Below are 7,280 nucleotides of genomic sequence, written 5' to 3' on the forward strand. Positions count from 1 at the left end.
ACCATCTATCGCATCACTCAAGTTCATAATTTCTAATAGTTTTGCACCGATATTATCGATAAATAATAAAAATAGTGAAAAAGACCAAATTCCATCATTTCATGACTTATTATGGATACAATATGTTCATTACACAATTTTGTTCACTTGTAATCACATTCTAGCCACAAAACGATTTTCGGTACTTTCCGATTCGTAAAATGTAATGTATTTATTTATAATCAATTCGTATTTCATTGTTGTTAATTGTGATCTGATTCTACTTAGAGGTCTACTATTATATTTATAATCCTATCATCATAATTATTGTTTATTACGGTGAACATCTTTCAAGTATTAGAAATAACGAATACTTTCCGTACAAAATATTAAGAAGCAACTAAAAATAATTTCATCGCTGAACACAAGATGGCGAAGATAATGTTTTAACCCTTACATCTAATTCTCTCTAATGCATAGACTCCCATACAGGTTTGGATTAGCAGGCAAGAAAGAAATGTCTTCATCCAAATAGTTTCTATTATCCCTACGAAAATATATAAATTTTTGCAGATGTAAGGAATGATATAATGCTCCTCTCATAAAGTAATTGTCGCAATTTCCCAATGTTATGTTAAGTTAACATCCTTTTTCACGTAATTTTTACTTCTTGCTCGTTTTAGTTCATTGTGATAAGTACAATCACTGAAATTATATGGAATTATAATTAAATTGACAGTATGTGCCATTGGCGGATTTAGTGGAAGGGAAACTGGGGCACGTGCCCCTTTCAAAACGGATAACTAAGTGTTATTAAATGTATAGGTAGCATCATATTACAACGAATAAAAAATGTTCGAACAATTTTTTTCCAAATAACAAAATAATATAACAAAGTCTAGCACCAATACATTTATCAGGACTACATGTATTAAACAAGTCAACATCGGAAATCGAATCCGGACTTGTTGATTACCAGACAATAACGTTATTTGATGCCATAAAGCAAGAACATTCTAAGGATTTTTTTCGGAAGGGGCTGGAACATTCCATAGATGCTTTCTAGGAGGGGTGGGATTTGCAATAAAATATTTCGGAATGGTAATCCCTTCTTAACCACTCTTTTAAGAGTTGATCAAAGATAAAAATGGTGATCAGGGTCATTTAAGAGGGGTTAACGTCAGGACATATTTAGGGAGGTCCAGGGGGTCTGCCCCCCGAAAGACTTACTAATTACACAAATTAAATAATGAAAATAATGAAGTAATAAAATAAATAAAATTAAATAATGACAATATACTTGTTCTTTAATCGAGGATTATTTATTTTCACCAAACTTATTGGAAGGCAAGGAATGGTAAGATGGCGAACAGTTTTTTTCGGGTGAAAATCATACACGGTTGGCACCACTGCTTCATCATCACTTCCCCGATATAGAAGCTAGCCGTGGATGTTAGTGAAGACATGTTGGTAGTTCGTTGTGCTGAGAGAGGAAAGCGAGAAGAATTTTAAGGTGTTTACATTTATTTTCATAATAAGTTTTCTTACAATTTCTTCACTGTAAATGTAGAGAATATCACGATGTTGATACATAGGCAGCTGTATTAATGCAGAGTCCGCCTGTGTTTTAGTTTTCATTGCATTGTGCAATGGCTGGACATCACGTGCTTTGTTCCTGATTGTAGCGCGGGGCAAGACTGTGCTATAAATTCCAGGTGAACAGATATTTTACAAATCTGCAGTAATTATTGTATAGATATAAATTTCAACATGCCGTGCATTTAATATGGATGAATCTGGTGTCAGCACAGTTCCTTCGAAACCTCCAAAGGTGATAAGTGTGAAGGGGAAAGGATCCGTTAAGAAAGTTTTTATTGGAGAAGGTGGACAAACCATCACTGCTGTATGTCGTATGAGCTAGGGATGGCCAAACGGATCCGGAATCTGATCCGGATCAGAAAATTCCAGATCCGGATCCAAAAGTTCCGGATCCGAGAGTTTCATATCTCAATCCCATTATAATATTACCACACCTTAAAAGGTATTATGATCTTCGATTACAAAGAAATTTTTCATTAGTTAGTCCTACAAGATTTTTTTTCAAGTGTTGTTCTTAAAATACTTTACTACGCATCGGCTAACACACTCGTGCACAAAAATAATCTTACTTGTTTAACATAAAATGTCAGAGGTGATTTTGTAAATTCCATTGAAACGAATATTTATTTATTTATTTATTTACTGCCCTCAACAGAGGTAAACCTCCAATTACAGACGGCAGGAAAAAAAATACAAAGAAAACAATACAATTAGCAAATATATAAACATACATCCACCGATAATACAATTAATCAATAACATAATCAATAATTAAATTAAACAATCTGACGCTTTCTCTTGTCTTTCACCATACAAGAACAAAGACTTGTGCAATAATTACATACATAAAATACCTATAGATATATAATTGTAGAATACAATGGAAAATAATGGGAGAATAGTGATACCGGAATGATTACAGTGTATTTGTCATAATTCTGTTTCAATCATTATTTTATATAGTGTGAATGGCAATGATAAATCTAGGGCCTGGTTATTCATTGAAAGCGTATTATACAAATCACACATTCTACTTAATGGGCTGCTTTTATATTTCTCAGTTTTGGGAATTTTCGGAATCAGTAAGTTTCGCCCACGTAAATTACTTTTTCTGGTATTGAATTGTAGTTGACTGAGGAAATAACTATTGTCTAACATACCGTTTACAGTTTTATGTAAGCATAAGTGATACAGAATATTCCGCCTATTACAAAGGCTTTTAAAATTAAATTCATGCAGCAAATTTTGATATGGCACATTATATTGTACTGGCTTTTTATATTTTATATAATATAAATACCTCAAAAATTTCTTCTGTGTTCTCTCTACGGTATTTTCATGTGATTTGTAGATTGGTGACCAGATAATAGAAGCATATTCCAGTCTACTTCTCACAATACTGTTGTATATGGTTGTTATACAGTTTATACTTCTGAAATTCTTAGTATTTCTAATAACAAAGCCTAGTATTTTGTATGTGTTATTAACAGCATGTGAGATATGCTGTTTGAACGTCAAGGAAGAATCAATAAGAACACCAAGGTCTTTTACTACGAACACCTGAGGAAGAAATTGACTATTTACAGAGTATGTATAATGAATAGTATTTCTCTTATTTGTTAACTGCATAAAGCAACACTTCTTTATGTTAAAACTAAGATCATTTATACAACTCCACTCATGTCATGCATTTAGATCTTCTTGAAGTTTTAATGTATCTTCTACACTAGTAATCTCTTTATATAATTTTACATCATCAGCGTAAATAAGGCATTTTGAATACTTAACATAAGTTGGCAAATCATTTATAAACAACATAAATAATAGAGGCCCGAGGTTTGATCCTTGGGGCACACCAAAGTTTACATAATACTCACGAGATATTGATTGTTTATATGGTACATATTGCTTTCTTCCCTGAAGATATGATTTGAATAAGTTTATTAAATTGATTGTGAACCCAAAAGTTGATAACTTATGTAAAAGAAGATTATGTTTAATTCTATCAAATGCTTTAGCAAAATCAATATAAATTGAATGCACACTTGATCTATTATAAAAGGCATTGTGGACATCTTGGACAAAATTTACTAGGTTAGTTGTAGTGGATCGGCATGGATAAAAGCCATGTTGATTGCTACTTATATAGCTTCTAACATTTTTAAAAATCCTTGAATACAAAATTTGTTCCCACACTTTTGCTGGAGCACACAGAATGGCAATCGGTCTGTAGTTTTCAATTTTTGCATTTTCACCTGATTTAAAGATAGGACATATTCTTGTTAACTTCCAGATTGTAGGAAAAGTTTGCGTCCTCATAATTAGATTAAATATTAAACATAGAGGCGTTTTAAGCACTTCAGCGCACCCTTTAAGTAAATATGGAGGGATTCCATCAGGCCCACTAGATTTTTTGGGTTTTAATTTTTTTATTGCCTCCCAGTATTCCGGTTCAGTAATTTTGTTGCTTGAGAGTGAATTAGATACGCATAATTCCGTTTGCTCTGTTACATCATACGTGCTTGGAAACTCAGAATAGACAGATTTAAAGTAACAAGCAAAGTTATCGACTATACCTTGATTTGTTTCTATTACATTATCCATATATGTCATACTTTGATTTGAATAAGTATTTCTACCTTTTCTGGTTTTTACGTAACTCCAGAATAATTTACTATTATTCTCAATACTTTCTTCTGTTTCTCTTAGGTACATATTATATGCCTTATCTATGAGTGTTTTGACTTTTTTACGAGTATTTTTATACTTAATTCTACTGTCGCAATCGTAATTCATGCGCCTTCTATGTCGTTCTTTAAGTTTAAGTGTTTCAATGATCTCTCGCGTAAACCAAGAAGGATATTTATTATTTGCATAGATTTTCTTTGTTGGTACTTTAAGATTAAATATTGAGTTAATATTGTCATTAAAGAACTTTACAGCATCATCTACATTATCCATGCTACTAATAGGTGCCCAGTTTACATCACGTAACATTTCGTAAATTCCAAGAAAGTCTGCCTTTCTAAAATTCAACGATCTGACTGGGTTATTTTCTATAATATTTGTTGATTTTGCGAAATGTAGAATTATTACTAATGCTGGGTGGTGTGCATCTTCCTTAACAAGAGGGAGTTCTTCTCTGTTAATAGTAACATCATCATACACGTTAGCTAAGATTAAGTCCAGTGTCCTATCATTATGATTTTGTATGTTGTTTAATGAGCGTAAGCCATATAGACTCAAAAAGTTATCTAGGGCTCTGTAACACGGTCCACCTAGTTGCAGATTGTAACTCGTATTAGAGATTTTTGGCAGATTAAAATCACCAACAATAATAATGTTGGCATTATGAAATTCATTATAATTCTCAAACAAATTATAAAAATGCATATAATTATCAATCGTTGAGGAAGGAGTAAAATACACAGCTACTATGTAGTATACCTTATTTCTTAAATTCATTCTCACACATAAGACATCGAAATTATCATCTAAAATAACATTCCTAGATGTTATGTTTTGCCTCACTGCTATTATTACTCCACCTCCTCTATTTCGGTTTTTCTTATCGTGACGATATATTTTATAATTATCACTAAACAACTCACTACTAAAGACACCTTCATGTAACCAGGTTTCTGTAATAATAACTATGTCATAGCCATTTTCAATATTGTTTACATAGAATTCTTGAGTCTTTGTATTAAGACCCCTTACATTTTGATAATAAACTGTTATGTTATCAATAGTCGTCATCTAGAAGTAATTAGTGGTAATGACATCAATTTAAGTTAGATACATCTTCAAGTGTTCTCAATATATATACATTTTTCTCTCCCTCATTCTTTCGCAGTTTAATAGTGCCTGAATTATCCACCCATAGGTAGGCGTAATTTCTTTCGCGTTTAAGTTTCCTAGCTTCACTATAAATATTCCTTCTATATGGGGTAAGATTCTGATTAACATATACCATCTCACTGCTTTCATAACCTAAATGAATACAATTTAAATTTCTCTTCACCTTTCGCCTTTCCAGAAACCTATCCCTGTCTGCACGCCTTACAAATTTAACAATTATACCTCCTGCTTTTTGAGTCGGTAGTTTTCTTAACCTATGACACACATCTATCATATCATTTGTCATCTCAATATACAATGCCCTTCCCACACATTTTACAATTTCGTACGAGTCTTCATTTTTCTTCTCCGGAATACCATAGATTTCAAGCGTGTTTCTTCTTCCATATTGATCGAGATCATAGTGTTGTTGCTGAGTTTCCTTCAGTTGTTTTTTCAAGAGAAGATTCTCCTCCTTCAGTTCCTGAATTTGTGCTAGACAAGCACTGATACTCTCAAGATTGTTTCTTCATTAAGTTTGCATTCTCGTGCAGTTTCTCATGTGCCAGGTTTAGGAATTTTCCCAGCTCACGCTCAGTCTCCTCATTACCCTTCCTCAAATTCTCTATTTCTGTCTTTAAATCCCGTAACATGTTGTAAACATCTGATATTGATAGAGTTGATGAATGCGAAGGTAGTGGCATGTTATTATCTTGCAAGCTACTCCTCCTCGTATTTGAGCATTTTTTGCACCGCCATGTTTGATTTACGGACTTCATATATTCTACGTCAGTTTCCTTTAGACCAACATATTTTATGTGAAACCAATTGTAACAGTCACAACACTGTATTTTTGATGTAATGTCTTGTCTTGGTACGGCTTTAGAACATTCCACGCACACACTCATACTCATGTCGAACGACTAGTGACTTCGCTCCACATAAATCTCTCCTTTTTTTCCTCTGTGACTGGCAATACTGTTTGTTTACACTCTGCGCATCTTACCGCAAGGCAAGGCAAATATTAACTGAATCGCTGGCTCAACTCATCATTACAATGAACAATTCATATTCAGTTGTCATTAGTAACACTTACCGTTCTCCGTGTCTCACTCTTGCTGCCATCACTCACCTCAAACCAGATAAATTCACACAAAATGTCGGAGCACCAAAGCCACTTCACTTCACTCGTCCATCGCCACAGACTAATATTTGTTATAATAATGTTTCCACTTGCAACATGGAGAGAAATTCATATTCTCTTGCATACTAAACCATTTTTTAAATAGCAGTGCCCAATCCAACGATATTGCAATAAATGCACAACTGGTGCGTAATTGTCCCTCTTCGCCTTAAGGCCAGCAACCTAACCACACTCACTGAGCGTTGCAAGTGTTAGATAGGCCTATATTCTGACTTGGCACCGCGGAAAATTCTTGAATATGTATTCATTCGAATATATTGAATGGAAACACACATAAATGTGAGACATTCCATTCCAGGACGAAACCTTTAACAACACATTTAACAAGATAGAAATGATATAGAAAAATTATACAATTGTTTTACAGTTACAGTTTTAAAAATTAAAATAAACATTATAATATATGCAGTGTTATATAATTACAAAGTGTAAGACTAACGTAAGTGTATTAATTACAAATCGCGCACACACACACACACACACTATATATATATATTTATATATATATATGTACGTATATTAGCAGGTAACAATATGTTATAAACACATTTTTACTTTCCAAAGAAGCGCTCATGTGGGATGGCAAAACGGATCCGGATCCGAAAAATTTTAGGGTCCGGATCTCAAGGATCCGGAACAAACCGGATCCGAATTTCGG

The sequence above is a fragment of the Lepisma saccharinum genome, chromosome 19 (assembly GCF_977018435.1).
Source record: "Lepisma saccharinum chromosome 19, izLepSacc3.1, whole genome shotgun sequence".
Classification (NCBI taxonomy): domain Eukaryota; kingdom Metazoa; phylum Arthropoda; class Insecta; order Zygentoma; family Lepismatidae; genus Lepisma; species Lepisma saccharinum.